The 21,381-nt window shown below is 40.3% G+C and overlaps 1 long non-coding RNA gene across 1 annotated transcript; it reads left to right on the top strand.

Annotated features, from left to right (window-relative positions):
* The first annotated feature begins 749 nt into the window (after positions 1-749).
* Positions 750-13,101, top strand: LOC122839280. The gene is made up of 3 exons (XR_006372016.1): positions 750-925; positions 4,335-4,455; positions 10,855-13,101. It is a non-coding gene; the product is annotated as an uncharacterized LOC122839280 (long non-coding RNA).
* Positions 13,102-21,381: the final 8,280 nt, after the last annotated feature.

Raw genomic sequence — 21,381 nt, 5'->3', positions numbered from 1 at the left:
AAAAAAAAACGGCTTAGAAACCGCCGCTACGTTACGGGCATGTTTGGGATCCTCTTGCACCCGGCTACTGCGCGTATATGTCACCAACACATTCGCGTTTACTCGAAAAATGCCTCTCGGTTTGTACGCTTTTCACAGAAACCCCATTTAAACAGCGTAGTATATCCCCAGCCCATGTTTGGAGTTGACAGTTTAGTTACGCCGCCGTTGTCAATGGCTGCAAAATGACAAACTTCTCATTCTGAAAAACACATGCACACAATGAATATCTCGGCCTGTTACTATAATATTCTACCCCCGTCAGTTCCACATCACGAAGAGACTTTAGGCAGCCGATCAGATCTACTCGCACCTCTGCTCACTCGAGAGGTCACGCAGGAAAAGTTGAAATTACTCAAGTGTCTGTCTCATCCGTACTTACTCGGTTGTCTATTCCGGAGTCGTCGCCCGCATCTCTCTCTCCCGCTCTCTCTCTCTCTTCACTCAGTCGCTGCCAGCCGGGCCACCCCTCACCTCGATGTTTCCCACCCGAGCGAGGCAAGTTGACAGCAAGCTGCCATTCTCCGACTAAGTGCAGTTTCAGCAAAGCTTCAGGGAAGTTGTTTCTTTTGTTCCAGTATTTTTTGGTTGCGTCAATGTTGCGAAAAGAGAAAGGGGGGAGGAGGAGGGAAGAGGAGGGAGGGAGGCTAGGGGGAGGAGGAGGAGTCCACGAGCCACCGTGAGAGGAAGGGAAAAAAAAAAAAAAACACACACACACATCTGAGCGCGCTACAGCTAAAGAGAGAAGCCCCATCATCCAAATCCGCGATCAAGTCGTCTCATCAGCTCAGCTCACGTGTTTTTGGGTGTTGGACCAGCATCCCGAGCAGAGTGCGCGCAACCGCCCGGGTCCGATAGGCTCTCCAAGATCAGCCTATATATACAGGTCGGTGCGCCTGAGCGCCTAGTGGAGGTGGAGGAAGGAGCATGAGGGGGGCGGCGAGGGGAGGGGGTATGAAGAGGCATTTGCATAGCGCGGTTGAGTTACAGATCCCATATACTGCCATTCAGTTCTCGTACATCTTGTGTCGTCAAAACGAGAATGTGTGGTGCACCACGTACGCCTCTCTTCCACTTGAAACTGCTGGCTCCGAGGGAGAGCGCATGCAGGGCGGCAGCGAGGTGCACAACAGTTTGCCGCCGTTGCTTGAACCGCACAACAGGAACCAGAGTTTGAATCCAGTCCGGTGCACTCGTCTTGTCAAGAAAGGTTCATTCAGTGATTCCAAACGCTGGCAGGAAAGTTTGCCTTTCTTCTTTTGTGAAGAAGCAATAATAATAATAATAATAATAATAATAATAATAATAATAATAATAATAATAATAATAATAATAATAATAATAATAATAATAAAAAGTTTTTTTCAAACAAGATGCAAGAACAGTTTGGGCGGCAGAAGCAAACGCAACGGACAGGTACCGTACTCTTTGATGCCGCGTATACCCGTCGCTCTTCTTGAAAGTGAAGAGCGGGCGGGGAGGGTTACGGCCGAGACGGCTTGCTATGCAGAAATAGGATCATGTTGGTTCATCGGATAAAAAGGTGAGCGCCGTTTCCTCGCTCTTACAGTAGCGTTGCGTCAGGAAGCTGCTGGTGTCAGTGAAGTCACCATCACTATAGGTACGCCCATCTAATTTTCCTACCCTCCACCTTTACCACTACATGGCGGCAACCGAGACCGTTTTAAATCATTCCTAACTTCCACCCCCCAAATGCGTCCTTGCAAACAGGTTGACATTAGAGCGCTTGCAGGGGTGTTATCCTCTGGGCGACGACATAAATATAAAGGAAGAGGAAGTAAATCATACGCATCACACTTAAGCGTTCAAAGCCCAGAATAGTAGGCCTCTTAAAGTTCAACAAAGACCTTTTTAAGATATGTTAAACTTGCTGAGTTACAGCTATACAGTATTGAAATCCGCAACAGGGTGTGCAGACTGTAAGCCCATGTCTGAATGCGCAAACAGAGTCACAACAAGCTGGGAAAGGTTAGTTTATCATGTTGCAAAAGTATCTGATAACAAACAAGATACTTCCATTTAAAAACAAATAAATAAAAGTGGTATCGCAGAACGTTCTTTTATCAGCAACCTTTACCTGCATGCGTGCATACAATAAAAAAGGGGGTCAAGCCCGGGATAAAACACTTTATAGGACCTTTGTGGCTCAATGTGACAGACAAAAAGCGTCTGTGTGCACAAGTTTGGTGTGAGAGGCAACATCAAATTGTTTCTGATGCAAACTGATTTTTATTCTTAGTTTATTTTTATACTAAAACACATTAAAGAGAAAGGAAGCTCTGCTTCCCCTCTCAGCAAATTAGCTGCATGAGCAAAACTATCCGCCAATGCATTGGCTTGATGAGAAATTGCAAATCACAGCTGGATTTAGATATTTTTCTTGCTAGATTGCATGTAGAAACCCGCAGTCTTTAATGTGCAAAACTGATGACCTGACATAGAGGTTAAATTGTATTAAACTGCATTCAGCAAGACAGTTTCTTTAGGCCAACTGATGTAAAATGAGTTTATTTTAAAGGGAAACGATCGCAGGCAGAATTATGTAGTTTTGTTTCAAAGAACGCTTTTGTTTATCCTGCTTAAATCAAATAACGAACTGTCTAGTAACCCAAATTTTGGTCCACTGTGAAGATTCGAGTTATCTGTCTCAGGTCAAGCGCACGATGCAGTTTTTCCACCTGCATTCAGTGGACAAATTTCCCTCAAATTGAAGTTCCGTAACAGCATAAGCACAGACCTGTAAACTGGTTCTCACAGAGCCGACTGAAAGTTTGCACAGAACCGACAGGCTTGCAGTCCTTATGTTTAGGAGTGTCACACTCGCAGCAGAATTTGAATATTTGCCCGATGTGTGGGCTGATGCAGAGTCAGAATGCAAAATACAAAACCGTAATCAGGCTCAATTATCTGATGGGCTGCGGTTCCTCTTAAAGGTCATCGATGAAAAACAAGAAAAGCACAAAAGGAGAACCTTAAAAATAATCGTGAAGAGATACTCTCATTTCTAAAATTAATTCCATATATAGAGGACATCGTTTTTTTTTTTATTATTTAGATATTTTTAAATCTCACGCGTCTTTTTTCTCTTTCTGTTTATTTTTTTTTTCTCTGGGACGGGATTCCAGAGTGCGCATTTAAAAGTTTTATGACTACTCGAAGGCGCTTCGATGCTGTAACCCGACATGGTGCGTGGTGCGTCAGCGGCGCCATGGGGGAAGAAGCGACCAAAGAACAATCATTGCAGCATTCTGCCTCTGCGCGTGTGTTTGAAAAAGTTTTAACTTTTAATGAAAGGTTGTTGTTTCTTTTTTTTGTTTTTTTGCATGAAAAAAATGTGTCCGTGCGCACTACAGGAGCGCAGCGAGTTGCGCCAAATTTAAGACAGGAAAACGTCCAGACGTCTCTCCACGTTTCTGTCACCTAATTTTGATACTTATAATACAAAGAGAGACTGAAAGGTCATATTGTGTGGGAGGAATCTATGTGACTCAAAACGAAAAACCCTCGGCTGTTTGCTTGTTTGTTTTTGTTTTTTTGTGCGTGAATGCCGTGTGAATAATAGCGCACTTCTCACAGATCAGCATCTTAGCAGCTTTTCATGCACCGAAGACGGTATTGATGACACGGCGCAAAATTTGCCAACCCCCCTCTCCCCCGCCTGAAATTAAAAAGCCAGAATGTTTAGTAGCAGCTTTGAAGTGCGACCTGATTTGATTTATCCCGTGGCGCCACGATGGGTGTGGAAGGTAAGGGTGATAGCAAACTCCTGTATATGTCCACTCCCTCTGACCAGACAGTCTTACATGAGAAATATTATTATGATCACAAATGTAACATAAGGGAAGACAAATGTAGAGTTGGGGCAAAAGTTACCTATTTGTGCACGTGTGTTAGTTGCTGTAAATAATGTCACCAGCTCCTCAAAGCATGAACTTGATGACAACATAAAATTCCTGCAACGGTTTTGTGTTTTATACTCAATACACCAAACCTTTTGTTCTGCATCAGCTGACTATTGTGGTTTAACAAAATGCAATACAAAAATCAAGTCCAGATCTAAAGCTCTCCTAGGATTGGTCATAGCATGCTCCTCACTTGGGTCCTCTATACCAAAAATGCATTGCCTGCATGCAAACTGCAACCGATGTCTTTGTCAGCAGGGGCCATGTCCCAAAATCAATGATGTGCACTCAATTAACCTGATAGACCAAACATCAGTGAGGTTATGGAAGGCAATGTGTGGAGTTTTTGTTGTTGTCTTTTTTCTTTCTCAGGGACTGTGTTCATGTCCATAACTTGTGTTGTCTGTGGGACCGGAGACAGTGGGTGAGGCCCTGCCTCTTCCAAAGCACCCTGTGTCCAGAGCAGAAGTAGGTCAACGGAGACCGCCGTTTGGTGAGTTGGAACGATCCTGCTTTCTTCCTTTCTTTCTTCCTTTCTTCCTTTCTTTCTGTGTCCAGAAAGAAACACACACATATGCATACGTAGGAATGTTCAGGAGAAAAAAGGCACGAGGAGGAAAACCCCTGTCTTCGATTGAGTGGATAATTAGAAACCACTTGTCCCCTTCAGTAAACACTGGCGAGGGACCCCTCCATTTCTGACTTTCTGGGGAGAATTTTCTATTTGAGATGTTTAGGTTTCTCAATGTCAGTTTTGCTTGAAAAAGTCAGCTGGATTTATAGTTTTTAGTTTTGGTGCAGAAGAAAAATGAAAACAGATTATGGGTACATGCGTGTTGAGACGGGTGTCTCTAGAAAGTTATTTTTTATAAGCCTCTAGATGGAAGGCACCAGTAATCTTCATGAAAATTGAAAGCCGTTAGAAATGTCAAAGTTTTGTGATGGCTATTGTCAGAAATTTGGGATTTGTAATCAACATTCAGAAGCAGCTCAATATGACATAGGCACAGAAATGCACAGAGAAGACATAAGCATTAAAAATAAAAATGATAAATGGATGTATAAATTAAATTTTTAAAAATATCGGTAACACTTTATTTGACACTTTATTTTTACGACTGTCATGACACAGTCATAAACATGACATAAGACCTGCTTTAAAAATTATGTAGCTTTATCTTATTAAAGCTAAAGTTTAATCAGTAATACTTTTATAACAAATTTATGTCAGATCATGATTTCTTTATTTAATGACAAGTTGTCATAACAAAAACATTTTTAATAATGTCAACTTTAAAAGTGTCATGATTTACCGAATGACACTTTATGACAACAGTCATAAATATTCATGAATACTTACTCATGTTCACGACAGCTTGTTATGTCATGTTTATGACAGTGTCATGACAGTCTTATTCACAACCCGTCAAATAAAGTGTTACCAAAAAAATCTAATGTACATAAGACAGGTCAGAGTGGTCAAGCAAAATGAAAAGGGTGGCCATTGTCTACCTCACTTTCCCTGTGCAATCACATCATTAATGTGAGGTACATTTAAAACACAGCAAAACCACTTTAAATCCATTAACAACACAACAGCCATTACACAACACGGTTTTTCTTAAATACTCTACATGTTTCCACATAGCTATTGTATCAGACATCATAGTTTTTCATTTTATATTAACTATAATGAAAAACTGCATTTGTTTATCTTTCACCTGCTCCTCATTTAATTAATGTTTTACATAACATATGTCAGAAAATTAACCTGACACTCATACAGATGCTCGAAACTAGTTCCATAGGGACGACAGCTCTCATAAGTTCCTCTTCCTGCTCTGTTTGGTCAGTCAACATGACGTGAATCAACAAGTAACCGCCCTTAGCTAAACAAAATTGTCACAGTAGAAAAAAAGCACACTTGGCGACTTACCACAGAGGTGTATGTTTCCCTTTCAATCACCTACACCTATCTAGCATGTATGCAAATGCCTTCTAGCAAAAAAAAAGGAAAAAAAAGAAAAGGCATCCAGAGCCATCAACCGAGTCCCGGTTTTGTCGTGCTCTTGTTGGAGAGCGAGGGGGAATAGGAGAGGCTCCATTTGCATTTGTACTGTATGCGTGTGCAAGGGTGATAAAAGGCGCAGCGAGAGAGAACACACGGAAGTGACCAGACACATCAACTGTTGGAGGGCTGGTTGCCTCATGAGTGAGGCCTATGACTAAGATCGGAAAAGAGTAGGAGTGTGCCTGTGCCAATGTTGCCATACCAATGCAGCGGAGAGAAAAGGCAGAGGGGTAGGAATGGGCTGATTTTGATTGGCCCGGGAAACGGACACACCAAAAAAGTGATACCCAGAATAGTGCTATGTGTGTGGAGTGGGATGCATTTCAGTAAACATTTACATTTAAGTAGAGGTTGCGTGCAAGTGCTAAGAGTGTTATTCCAATGCCATGTGCAATATGTGCGTAAATGCATTTCTGCGGTTGTGAATTATTAACTTATTGCGCTCATGAGACAGGCTGCATGACACGGACTCTTTAGCAGTCCTAAAGAGAGAGGCAGCAGTCATTCCAGTAAAATGCACCACGAAGTGAAGGGACTTAAAGACCACATCAGAAGACACTTAAACGGGAAGTAGTGTCTGAAGTCTTCTGGTTCCTCATTTTCTGGTCCAGTATCTAAAATTACTGGGAGAACGATGTATTTTCATTCTTATTTGCTTCTTATCTGATTCTTTGTAAGTTTTCGCTTTGCCAACAGTTTTCTTCGTTGTGTGACTTTACACCCTCACAGCATGATAAACACTTTCTTGTCCCCCTCCCGTCGCTTTCTGTCCCACGCTACTGTACATGCTTCACCATTTGTACTGTTGAGTCAGTTTGCCGCTGACAGCAGTGAGTGATAAGGGAAATTGAATCATCACGTATTAGCAACATGAGTCGTCCACTATCAATATGCTCTAAAAGGGAAAGTGTTTGTGGTGGTCTAAGTGTTCAAGTGCAGGAACAGTGCTGAGCATAGCAATGCTATGTGCTGTAGAAAAATAACGCTGCACCCCACTCTGAACACACCATCCTACAGTGAAACCTGGTAGTGGCAGGATCATGATGTTTTTTTCAGACTTGTTAGAAAAAAACAGCAACACCTAAGTTAGTGAACAAACAGCCTCAGGAAGACCAATGAACAAATTATGAGAAACTTAAATCAGGGTGAGGCCATAACAATAGTATCCGAATTTCCCAAGACGTAAACATCTCACAAAGCACAGTTCAATCCAGCATCCAGGAGCCAAATGGAAACTAGTTGCTCAGGTGAGATAAGATTTCAGCTGGGCAGCTATTAGTTGTGCACTTTGCAAATCTGGAATAGATATGGCAGATATGGAGGTTTTTAAGGCGTCATATGTGGTGGTAAAAACAACAACAATAACAACAACAACAACAAAAATCCACTAGATGTCCCCTTACTCGCACCATGCCCACAGTGAAACTGTGTGGTCGCAGCACCATTCCATGGGGAAAGCCTTTTCTTTCACAATTAATTGGAAGACGGGTGGAGCAAAATACAGAACAGTCACGGATAAAAACCAGAGAACTTCCATTCACAAACACTCTCCATCTAATCTGACTGAACTTAAGATAACTTGTAAAGAGTTACAATTCAGTTTCTAGACAGGCAAAACTGGTGGACATAACCCAAGAGACTTGAAGTTTTAAGTGCACTGAAATGTACTGACATAATACAAATGCATGTCACACTTTCCCAGTTTTTTTTGTGAAAAATTTAAGGCATGCTATATTCAATGCCAGTAATGTACATTGAAGTTTACGCACAGGCATTTTCAATTCACTTTGAATATGCGTTCTGATGAGGCTTGTTTGTCAGAGTAAAAGTACCTTTGAAAAATAACTACCTTAATGCAAATATTAAACACACTTTTCATTAAGCTCACATTTGAAATGAGTTTTTTTTTATGAGTCTGATGTAATATTCTAAACCCTTAATGTCACCTTTTCATTTAGTGTAAGTGGACAACATAACGTAAACACTTGACAACACGAGGCTGTGAGTAATTCATGTATATCATGTTTCACTTTGTGAATTGAGTTACGCAAAAAAAAGAAAAAGGAAAAAAAAAGCTTTTCAATAATCATTGATCATGACAGTTTGAGAGTTCTGTGCTCTGCTTCAGCCTCTCTCAGGGGTTCCTGGGAATGTGCCGCAGCCATCTTCATAAACATATATGCATACACTCACAGAGGACCCCAGTAGCATCAGTAGCAGCTACAGAGAAGAAGACGTGCATCACCCCAGCTGGGGTGATACATGTCTGGTTTCAGATGGCGGGGCGTGCTGAGAGCACAGTGTGGAGCACAGCACAGCCAAGTGGACAACAATGGAAGCACGTAGGCGCAGGTGTCCCTGCCACGAACCCAATGTGTGACAGAATATGTTTATTTGTGACTCTGGCGCCATGTGTACACATGTTTACCTGTCTCCATGCACCTAGCATGCGTTCATACTCTTCGGGAGCGTGCATGTGCTCGTGTAGACTATTTGTTTATGTTGCTTTCTGGTATTGATTCTCTTGCACTCTAGCTGCACTTTAGCAGCACTCATGCACGCTTCCCTCAAGACGATAACACCTGCGTATGGCAATAAAGGAAGTATTCCTAGAACAAAAATGCACACATCTTTCCTGTTTGAGGCTTGAGCACGCAGATGAAGCCGTCTTGCGGGAGACAAGAAGAGGGGCAATTCGGAATAGAGCCTTTGTCTTTCTGATTGTGTCTGTTTTCATTTGTCCAGCTCTCTATTTACAAGTCGCTCACTCCGTCTCACTCTTATTCTCTCCCTTTAACTCACTGGAGGATGCTAACCCATCAGGTCCCTTGGCACCCCTCCATGGGATGATGTCATTTCAGATGACATCACCATGCAGTGTGTGCGTGTGCGTGTGTTTGTGCTGTGTGTATAAGTACGTGTAGCACCCCTCCCACTCCACATCACCTCACACCCCCATTTACACACACACGTTCCGTCCTTCATCCTGCAGCTCTGCTCCTTTCTTTAGAGGAAAGGTGCTGCTTGATACACGGCCGCTACACCCACCATCAGCCAAACTACAAGAGCCCGGGTCAAGGAGAATGAGACAGAAACGGACGTGAATAGCCAGGGAGGCGAAAACACGTGGACACACATTCGTACAAAGAAGAAGGAGGCAAAGTGGTGCTTGCAGTGGTGGTAGTGCTGTGAGGGCAGAGAACGAAGTGTGGAGGTGTGGCAAGAACTCGGAGAGGGGATGGGCCCTACAGGGGCGAGTCAGCTTAATTACACAACATTGCTGCTACTATAACACCACAAAGCCAAGGCATAAACTGTCATTAAGATAAAAAAGTAGCTCACGGAGGAGTGCCACAGACTGTCTGAATTCTTCTTGGCTCTATTGTCTGTTGTTAACACAGTTATATATAAGACTTAATGGCCTGGTTCAGATTTCTGGTAAACAAACGAGTTTAAAGGACTAAAACAACATTTTGCGGAACAGGCTTGTTTAGGTTTTTAACTGTGATCTAATGATAACTTTTTTTTAGCTGGAATTGTAAAACATCAATGTTCCAGAGGTAAATTTTAAATTAGAAAATTTCATTTTACTCTCATGTTTCTATGCAAATACCAGGTGGTGCAAGCACATATCGCTGTCAGAGTTGTGGTGGGAGATGATCGTTTTGAAAAGTTCCTCATGGGTTCTTGACGTGAAAAAGTAAGAATGGCTTAACGTGACCGTGTTCACTTTGTAACCCATTTCCTGTTTCCAAATGGGTTAGACTAGAAAAATTAAGCTGCTACACATAAACAAATTCTGTGTGGATGGGACTTGAGTTACTGTGTGAAGCCTCACAGCTTTATTCAGAAAATGTTCTTTCATGCATTTTAAAAAGTTTGCACAGAGACTAAAACAGTACTGTTATGAGACAATTGCAGATGGCTTGTCTATGTGAAAAATTAAGGCCGGCATTTCAAGATTTTTCCCCACAGGAGCCCACTTATGCACTTTTGTGATTTGACTCATCCACAAAACAGAACAGGATTATATTGCAATGAACAATTTGGTCTGCAGAGATGAACAGCAATCAATCAATCAAATCAAATCAAATTTTATTTGTATAGCACATTTCAGCAGCAAGGCATTTCAAAGTGCTTTACATCAAATCAAACACAAAAACACAATGCAACATAGAATCAACAATAAAAACACAACATTAAGTCAGATTCCATCAATAAATTTGCAATTGATTACGTTTCAAATACAAGTCTAAACAAGTGGGTTTTTAGTTGAGATTTAAAGGAAGTCAGTGTTTCAGCTGTTTTACAGTTTTCTGGAAGTTTGTTCCAGATTTGTGGTGCATAGATGCTGAATGCCGCTTCTCCTCGTTTGGTTCTGGTTCTGGTTCTGGGGATGCAGAGCAGACCAGAACCAGAAGACCTGAGAGGTCTGGAAGGTTGATACAACAGCAGCAAATCTTTAATTTATTGTGGTGCTAAACCATTCAGTGATTTATAAACTAGCAACAGTATTTTAAAGTCTATGCTTTGAGCTACCAGGAACCAGTGGAGAGACTTTAAAACTGGTGTTATGTTCTCTATCTTCCTGGTTTTAGTGAGGACACGAGCAGCAGCATTCTGGATCAGCTGCAGCTGTTTGATTGATTTGTTGGACAGACCTTTGAAGACGCCGTTACAATAATCAATACGACTGAAGATAAACGCATGGATGAGTTTCTCTAGATCTGGCTGAGACATTAGTCCTTTAATCCTGGAAAGGTTCTTCAGGTGATAGAAGGCCAACTTTGTAACTGTCTTTATGTGGCTCTGGATTTTCAGGTCAGAGTCCATCACTACTCCCAGGGCTGACCTTCCCTTCATCCAGGGGTTTATGCAGGCCAAGGATTAGAAAAAGGAGACCTGACATCTCCGCAGACACACGTGGATATAAAGGCATTTTTGCACCTCAGGACCTGCCCGGCCGGCCCGATTGGAACAGTTCAAATTGGAGGGTGGAACTGGACTGTAAGGGCAAATGCAAAGATGCCAAATCTAAAAAGACTTAAACTGTTCAGATTTTTATCTAGAGGTTGTTGCTACAGAGTGCTGTTTGTTTTTTTTAATCTCTATTTTATCACCCATAAAGTTTATATATTTATATTTATGCCTGCACACTGTAAAACTGAAGTCAAATTCTTTGTTTGTACCCACAAATTGGCCAATAAAGCTATTCTGATTCTGATGTAACTTTTGCAGGAAGACATGTGCCGTTTTAGCAGAAAAGTCAACAGAAAGTCATGTTTAGAAGTAGCAGTGGTAAACAAGTAACTTTATTACATGGAAATTATTATTATTTTTTTGTTGAAAGACATGTAACTTTAGAAAATGAACACATGTTGCAAGAGAGAAAAAAACCCGGTAGCTTTGGCAGAAAATCATGTGTTGCTTTAAAGGTGCAATATTATGTATTTCCCAGACCCATAGTGTCACATTCAAGTAACTATGTTTCCTTCAAACTACATATCAGACATGACTTCGACTTTGCAATTTAATGTCTTGAAATTGGGCCTCTGTCTCTTTAAGAAACTCCTGCCTTCAGCACATCACCACAACAACCATTCTTCATTAAGTCGTTCTGATTGTCATTGGACTGAGAAGCAGTTCCTATGATGAGGCTCAAAAGATCCACCAGGTGGTGCTTGACATTTGCTGCTGCCACTAGTCTAGAGGAGCTGCCTGGGGAAGGCATGGGGGATATGCGCTCTGTACTGGGGTAAGGCAATTCCTGGTGAGCGTGAGCGCGTAGGCATCCTGAATGGCTGCCACAGGAAATGAAAGGATTTCTCAAACATGCATGAAGGAATCAAAGCAACACATGACGGAATAACATTATAATATAGTGAAAAGCTCACAAAAGGTGATTTAACATAACACCCACCGTATAAAACATAGAAAAATCCTACACTAGTTTTGTAGAAAGACAGGGATGGTTTTAGCTCTGTCAAGAAATAACATCTAAATTCACCTTTTCATTCTTTTTGTCTACATTTCTATAATATCTGACATTTAGAGATTCAAGCTTATCTCTGGTGAGTGCTCTCTGAAACTTTTTGCTGTGACTAATTTGCCTAAAAGATCTTCTCACTCACGTCCTTCACACATGTCTATGTGCAGAGGCACTCCCACTCTGAAACGAGCCTGGGTTTTACTGAGCACAGTTGGCACTGTTCAAAACCAGTGATGTCATTCTGGTGTATTGGCCAGCAATTCAGCGATCAGCAAGTTTCTGAAATGAGGAATGGCATAGATGAGCTGGTAGTACAACTGAAGACATCGTGTCGTTAAAATAAAGATGGAGAAGTGATGTGTGCAGGTTTTTATTTTTATTTTAGAGTGGAAGTGTGCTAAAAAAGTTCCCCCAAAATACATTTTATAAAACTCAAAATGCTAAGAAATCAGCTGTATTCTTTAGTGACAGTGATGTGATCTTTGTTTTTCTTTTTTTTTTCTTTTTTTAATGGCATATGTGTGTTTGTGTTGAGGAGGGGATTTCATTAAAGTCCTAGAGCTGCTCTGTAAGGTTCAGGGCTTCAGTCATGGCGTTTGCCCATCTGTTCCCTGAGAACAGGCCAAGACCCCCGTCACCTCCACCTGCTTCAGCCTCCAGAGGGGACCAGGGCTAATTTTGCATCAACAAGGAAGCTCTTTGTGTACACGATGCGGGGATAGATGTTCTTACGGATTGTTGGAAAACTAGGAATCACATTTTTATGCCTATCCAGAAAGAAAATTATTACTTAGCTGAAGACGGAAACAAAACAAAATACAAATCTATATCAAGTACTTAGCTTATGGTTTTTGTAAAAAAAAAAAAAAAAAAAAAAAAATAGAGAAAAGTTTACTCTTATTAATCTAATGTTCCAAATGGCTGGAACAGCAAATAATTGATGACTTTTTCTTTCTTATAACCAGAGATTTGGATTCAAAGTTAAATTTATCAACAAATAATGGACGGACTGAAACGTGACATTTTTGGATTATTATTCAAGTGCCACTATAATTTTTTTAAAACTAAAATCTAGTAATAAAAACACCATGTTGCAAAATTTTAAAATTCGAAATCTAATCAAATAAAATTTGATAGTATTTTTCAATAAACAAATTTTAAATTTTAGTTGAAATTGCGTTAAAATTAAAGTATTTATAAGCGCCTCCTGATGGTTGGTGGCAGCTAAACAGAGATTATTCCTTGCTCTGTGTGACGAGATGCCATAGAAATGTCAACATGTTTCACTCATGTTGTTAACATCCAGCTTTTGCGACACTTTATATTTGTTGAGATGCACCGATTCTATTAGCAATTAAATTTATGATCTCAGATTTCTGTAAAACAATTATTTGCAAGTTTCAGCCGCTTCCAATTGCACTTTAAGAACAATAATAGAAGACAAAATATGAACAGCATTCATCATGTTTTGGCCTAAGAATGTTGTGTAAGAAAGACTGATTTTGCTACTTTTAACAGAGAGAAAATGATAGTAAAGTTAACATTTTGTCTATAACCTCTGACACTTTAGGGTGGTAACATAATCAAAATCACAGTCTCAATGTGTGAAAATAGGGAGAATTGACCCTTAAATCAGAGATTTAAAAAAAACTCGCCAACATTTTCAAATCAAGCTTTTTCCAAGACACACGGACTCAACCTCAGCCTTTAAAATAATGTCTTACATCCCTGTTTTTCAGATGACTTCATTTTTAGAAACTCGCTGATTCTGAAACTAAGTGAGTGTTTCTCACTCAGTACCACACAGTGTTGTTGCAACAGTGTGTGGGTCACTGAATATAAGAATAGATGATTTGTTTTGTTTCAGACTCTCTGGTTGCAGATCCGGACAATCTGTAGGTTCTGGTAGAACACATCTTTAAATTTTATTTGAACTTGATGACCAAATTTATATTGTCATTCATATTTTCTTTTGCTTGTAGGTCTTACCAGTAATTATGTAAATTTTGCTTTGATTAAATTGGCATTTGAGGGTTTTATATATATATACCTATAAAATGTGTTTATAGCTTGAATCCTGGGTGACAAACCAAAGCTGAAAACATCCGGTCTTTGTCTGGCCTAGTGAATCAAATAAGTGTCTGTCATCTCTTGCTCAAAAGTCTTTGCATTAATTTTATTTATTTATTTTTTTGAGTGTTTTATGTAGTACTTGAATCCATGCACATAAATTGTTGTGAAATTAAAGTACTTTTGTCTCTCTTTTAAAGGTTGGTTTTCAGAAAGAAATCAGGAATGTGATCTGTTCAATCCGACGCAGCTGCCATAGAAGTGAAGGACCTTTTCACAGACTGGTTGTGCTACATTAATGGAGAAAAAAAGGCATTAAGCTGCTGCTGTTCCATTCTGCTTGTTTGACACTGACTGAGCAGAGGCGTAGTGTTGTAGTGGTCGGTGTGTTTTCAAACACAGCAGGAAAGAGTGGGAACAACTCTACTGAATACTGTGATGAGTTTTTACTGTGCTGGTTAACTCTTGGATTCCTTCGATGTGCCTTTAAAAGAGCAACAAACTGACTCAACGTGAAAACTTAGTCATGGCTTCAAACGCACTCATATTTTTATATTGGTGTGAATTTATAGAACGTCACTCAATCTCAGCCGTTTATCCCCTCATGCCTAATCCCCCGTCATCGTTTTTACTTCCTCCCTCATTCTTAATTCCTAACTTCCTCCTTCATCCCCTATCCTGATCTCCAATATCCATCATCCAGTCGCTATCTTTCTTCCCAACCTTTTCTGTCTTTCACATCTCAACCCAACCTCAATCATCCCTCATCCCTGTCTTCCTTGTAGCTATCCCTCCTCTCTACCTCCCTTCCTCTTTCATCATCCTCAATCACTATACCTCATCCTGATGTTTTTAACCTGCTCTGTTTCTCTTCCGTTCCTCTTAGCATCCATCATTTCTACCTCCTTTGTTCCTCACCATAATCCCTAACTCCTTCCTCCTTCATACCTCTTCCCAACATATGCATCTCCCATACTTCCCCAAATCATACCTCCTTCATTTGTCAACCTTCACTCTTCATTCTTACCTTCTTCACTCATTGTCCCTCATTCCTCATCCCTTTCTTCTTCTTCAAATCCTATATCCTTCATCCCTCCTTCATCTACACCACCCTCACCGTATCCTCTTTCATTCATCACTCATACTTCCTTCATCCTGCATCCTTTTTCTTGACCTTTGTCACCCCTCGTCCTTCATTCTCCATGACTTCCTTGGAATAATAATTTTGAGATTCCATCACTCTCAAAATTCTTCAACACCTTTTGTTTTTTGACATTCTCAGTTCGTTTTGGTAACTCCCTTAAACTGATGTTGTTGTGGCTTGGTCCTTGCAGGTGAAATGGTAACTCCCGGCTAAAGACTTTAATGTTTTTATTTTCACTTTCTGTCCTTAATCTCATGATTTCAGTTTGGAAAGTGACATTTACTGACACAGGTTTGTGCTTTTCAGAGAGAAGTAGCAATCTTTTTAACTCTTTGGTTTCTCGGGCCTGGTCAGGCTCTGCCCACCGTTCTGCATTAGCGCTAAGGAAATTTCAAATTCAAGAACACATTTTATTGGATGCAAACTTAACATTCATCCTTGAGTATGAAATGAATCACAACATTTGTATTATTTTTCTTCCTCTTCACAACTGTTCTTTTGCGTTGCGTTTTATCACATAAAATTCCAATGGAAGACATTGAGGTTTGAGGTTCAGGTGTGACAAATTGTGAAAAAAGTTCAAGGAGTACAAAAGCGCTGTAAGCCTTTCTTGAAGAATAACAAGAATAATATTCTTTTTTTATTTTATTTGTTGTGTTGAGGGGGCTGAGAAGCAGTAATCCACCCAATCTGAGATGTGTTCTGCTTCTCTGCACTTCCCCACGCACATCTTCTTCAGACACACTCTCACCGGCACATGTGCTCTCCTGCATTGCGTGCACCTGTTCCCCTAAAAGATCGCAGAGTTTTTTTTCTCTTAAAACAGCTTGCAACACAACGACAGGTCTCCGCCTCTGTGTGGGAACGGGGGTCTGCTCCTTAGCGAGTGTGTGTGAGTTGACGATCGTTTAGAAGAGGGGGGGAGGCCATTTAACACACCCTATTTAACTCAATCCTGCCCTTCTACCGATCTTTGTCCACTCTCTGAACTCTTGTCGTCCTCCTCTCCCTTTACACACACCCACCACCCCGTGGGCTTAAATGTCACCCCTAACATTGACATGTTTTGGGTCATTTCATCTGATGGGATCTCCTGGGAGAAATTAGCATGTGCAAAAGAAAAGTCCACAACTTTTAAAAGCTCCGTGTTTCCAATTTGCCACCACATGCTTCACATTAGCCACGTATTTAAAAAGGTCAGGCACTGGGCACAGCGCCCGAGAGGGAGCGGGGGAGTCCCTGTGAAGGAGCGAGAGAAAGCACAAGAAGAAAGTTAGCTTAATTGTAGTCCACAGCTGTGATCATAAGTTTTTAATCATTTTGTTCAGCCTCTGCAAATGAATGCACCGAAAACAGAAGTGTTTGAGCAAATGATTGTTTTTGCCTGCGCATTGGTTTCCTACAACTAGTGCAATGTCTTGCAAAAGTACTGATATACCTGGTAATTTTTCTGAAGTTTCATGCTGCAACCGCAGACTTCAGTATGCGCTAACTGGACTGAATGTGACATAACCACAGAAAACAATGCCTAATTGTGAAGTGGGTGGAAAATGACATACAGTTTGCAATAATGTTTTATTCATAAATGAAAATTCTCAGTAGTGTTGTGTGTGTTTCAATGATTAAGCCCCATGTACTCCAACACACTTGGACCACAAATGGAAGCATGAAGACAGCAGGCAGGTTGCTTTAATTGGTCCTCTGGTCAGATTACTCCAAAACTGGAGCACACCATGAATCTGGTGAAACGTGGTAGTGGCAGCATCATGCTCTGAGGATCATTTTCCTCAGCAGGGACAAGGGAGCTAGTCAGAGTTAACTATAAAAAATGAATGGAGCTAAATGCAGGGCAATCAATGCAATTTAATTTAGTTTATTCACATTCACCAATTCACAACAAATGTTGTTTTGAGGCACTTTATGAAAATTGAATTGCAGTTCAATCCCACAATTAATCCCAATTAATCCTAGTTATCAAACAATTCGTTAAGCTCAGCTTGTAGCTAAGGAAACCCAACAGATTGCAGCAATCACTCTTCCTGAACATTCGCATAGCAACAGTAGACAATCGCTTGTGTTGTGTCACACAACACCCCTCATACAGGGCAAGCACGTGGCAATAGTGGAGAGAAAAGTCTCTCCTTTAACAAGAATAAAACCTGCAGCAGACTCTGGCTCAGTGCCAGCGGCCATCTGCCACCACTGACTGCAGGTTTGAGAAGACATAGCAGACAGGCAAAAAAGAAAGAGGAATTGAAGTAGGAGTACTTTGCATGATAAAGGAAAATAAAAAGTTAATAGAAGAAGAGGGAGAGCGTTTAGGTGCGTTACAAGTACAGGCTGTTTACCAATTAAAACCACCCAAAAGCTGCAGAAAGAGCTACAACTGAATAAGAGAAAACTATATTCACATGACTCTAAATCTGAAACAAAATCTGACTTGAAAATAACTGTTCACAACCAATTAGTGTCTATCACTAGTTTTGCAAATATGAATGAATTCAGATTTCACATTGTAGATGTTTACTGCCGCTGGAGAAATACCCCAAAAGATATGCTGCAATTATTGCTGCAAAATACGGTTACATAAAGTATGCAATGATATATTTTAAGATTTGTTCTTTGTTCAAAGAGTATGAATGATCAGATACCAGAGATTAAATATAGATTCAATTAATAATGGAGATTTAGATGTTTTCAAATGGTCTTATGTTCAAAGAAACGAAACATTTGCTTTCTTAGGACTGAATACATGAATCTGCTGCCTGTCTTCTAACATCAAGGACTAATATTAGGCGCTTGTGGTTCTGCAGATTTGTTTTATTTGTTCTGAGACCAAATTACATCCTTATCGCATCTGCTGTGTGTTTGTCTTGTTTATATCATGACTCAGTCTTGGGTGAGGCCTCTCAAATGTGTGTGCATGCCTGCTGGTCTGCATGTATGTGTGAGCGCAAGCATGTTAACTTGCCAGTCTGTGGGCGTGCATGTGTGTGTGTGTGTGTGTGTGTGTGTGTGTGTGTGTGTGTGTGTGTGTGTGTGCAGCCAAGCCTAAAAGCATTTAAGCAGGAATGGGAGAGGGTCTGGAATCCTGGGATGACATCATTGTCCATGATGTCATTTCTGCAGGGTGACTTTGGCACATGAGATCGCTTGGGTGAGGTCACACGTTCACTTTTTACTCCCAGTAATTGACAATGAAACAGCGGGTCACCGCTGTAGATTGAGCCACGTCAAATTTAGCCTCAAATTAGGTAGTCAGAAATAACAGAGTGGAAATGTATTACTAATCTTTTTTTTTTTTTTTTAAGTGCTGCCACAGAGGCAATGCTGAGCTTCCGAGCCAGTTTAAATGAAATGCCTTATGAAGCTGGACAGAGATCTGAATTTGATATTTGTACTGACTACACTGTGATGTAATGTGAGAATTAATATGTGCTTCTTGGCAGCAGCTTGTGTTGATTGTTACACCGCTCTTGTCATGAACAAGTGAGATTTTCACCCACATTTTCACTTTTATAAACTGAAGACTGAACAAAAAAAAATGTATTGGATTTTTAAAAATGTATTTGTCATCTAAGCAAAAGAAGGCTTTAAAATCCAAATTAAGTGATGGAAAAAAAAAGTTTCACTATTAACTTTAAATATCCGCTAAATGTTATTTCAGTCATAATCTCAACCTTTTTACATAACATAGCATGCAAGGATAAAGTTTTCAGTCTGGTACTCCTGTCTCTGGTTTAAAAAATATTTTTAGTTATTTTATGATTTTTACATCAATTCTTCAACTTATAAAATAATGTAATAAATATGTTATTACAGTGGAATTACAGCTAAAAAACCCAAAATGTAATTAACTCTATTTAATTAGTATAAAAAAACATTTTCCTAAAATAAGAGCCCAGCTTTCTCAACTATGGACAGTAGATTACTCACTAGATTGGTAATAGTCATCAGTGAGAGTAATTTATTGATATTTTTGTTCTGTTTCTCAGAAAGTTTGGAATTAAGGAAAAACCAACAACATATAAGTTAGAGTTTTGAGCTACAGGAAGCTGAGAGACAAAGTTACTACATGAAGTTGAGTAATAATATGTTTTTTTGAATAAAAGCTGTCTTAATGAAGTATCTATTGTTTTCTTAATGCATCAGTTCACCAAACAAGAAACCGTCTTCTCCCTTTCTTTTTATAACTGAAGATTTCAGTCAGTCAGAAGTTTATATACAAACAATATTACACAGAATATAAAATATAGTGTGGCCTTTTATGAGATAAATTGAACTCCCCCTTTTCAGAGCATGTTCACAATACAGCACACGACTTCAATTTCAACAAAAATCTGTTTGAATCTGTCATGGATTTTGTGAAATTCACAAAAGGTGGTTCAAATATATGGACACACACCCAGTAACATGATGCTAGGAATCAACCATGGTTTTTATCAAGGACTAAATCTCTTCACGCAGTTCTGCACTGAGCCTTGCTTCTGTCTTTAAATTTTAAACGTCTGCAGGACGAGATAAAGCAACGATTGAATTATTTGGCTAAAAGAGTCTTTCCAGAGTTTTCCGTGCACATCGATGCAAGATAAAGCGTTTAATCCGCCACACATGAAGCGTGTCATCTGTGCTGGTAACTTGCCATGATTATCCAGGGAAGTTCCTCCCGTGATAACTGAAAAGAAAAGGCAAACATTCAGCACCCTGCAGCCATGTGCAAGACATTGTGATGTTTTCTCGGACCACAAGAGAGTATATTTGGAAATAGCTTCAACCTGCGCTCATTCTAACAGACCAAGGTTACTCATCTGGTGAGAGCTTTTTGTATTGTCTGAGGCAGAATGTGTCAATGGAAAATGATTCAGATTCACACATAGTTTCTTGACTCACATGTTTTAGAAATAAAGAGTACCTATGAGGCATTTTTGGCGAGAATGTTTCCAAGCACATTATTTAGCCTACATCGGCTGATTTATCAAAGCGTGAACACACACACACATGCACACACGCACACACACACACACGCAAACTCAAACGCAGTACACAGGCACACATGGATGGCTTGAGGCGGGCCATCCATTCTCATTAGGACCCAGTTGCAGTGGGCTGACCGTAAACTGAGAGTGTGCCAAAGTCATAAACCTACACACCCTTCCCCGCCATTACCTCATGATTATGATATCACACCCGTGTCTCATAGTGATGACATCACATCCCCCCCTCCAAATTCACTGTCTGGCTTTTTCTACACGCCAAGACCGTCATCTCTGAAAAGCCAAGGACAAAATGAAGACTGAGAGGCCGAGTTCGGTCCGAAGAGTAATAGCTAAGAAACGAAGGTGTCTGGTTTCACTATTGTTGTCCTGTTCACACTAGATGATAATGGTCTGGACAAAAAAAGCACTTACTGTACAGGAAAATTTCTGACGTCATGTAATTATTTGAACTTTTCGACCATGATTCACGAAGAGCATCTGTTCTCTTTCATGGCAGCATTTGCTGACGTTCAACATTTCATGAAAAGGTTGATCAATAGCGGGTAAAATATCATCGTGTTTATTAACTCTTGTGCCTCAAAAATGACGTCGTTCTGAACCAGCCTCGCCAGTTTCATGGAAAATGACAGTTTTGACATAAAAATGTAGATCCATCAGGGGAACAATTTCACTAAAAGACTGACTGGTAATTTTATAAAGCAGGGGTAAATCCATCTTCTGAGGTAAGTTAAAGGCTGCACGGCTGCTTCCCAACCAGCCGGCACCCGTCAGCGCTGCAATGTCCCTCTGACTGCTTGAAACGTCTTGATGTTTCCTGTGTGCTCCTTCATATTTGATCATAGGGAGGACAGTGATGCCAAAAAGCAGGCATCAAACCAAACCAAACAACGACAGATGTGAATCGACAGAGAATGCAATTACTTTGAAAAAAAATCTCGCAACATCCTTAAGTCTCAAGTTTAAAAATCAAAACTGATGAGCACAAGCAATGATTGTCTCCCTCTAAGTAAGTTTCTAAATGAAGAGGTTTAGCAGAAAGTGTTTTTTCTTCCTCTCTGTGTGTCAACCACTAAAGATTTATGTGGATTGAACATGATGACTTTGCTCTTACAGTGTGCCTGAGAAAAATCCAGATAATCTTTTAATGG

The sequence above is a fragment of the Gambusia affinis genome, linkage group LG11, assembly GCF_019740435.1.
Source record: "Gambusia affinis linkage group LG11, SWU_Gaff_1.0, whole genome shotgun sequence".
Lineage (NCBI taxonomy): Eukaryota > Metazoa > Chordata > Actinopteri > Cyprinodontiformes > Poeciliidae > Gambusia > Gambusia affinis.
Note: the sequence above shows the minus strand (reverse complement) of the source record. Positions and strands in the feature narration are given on the sequence as shown.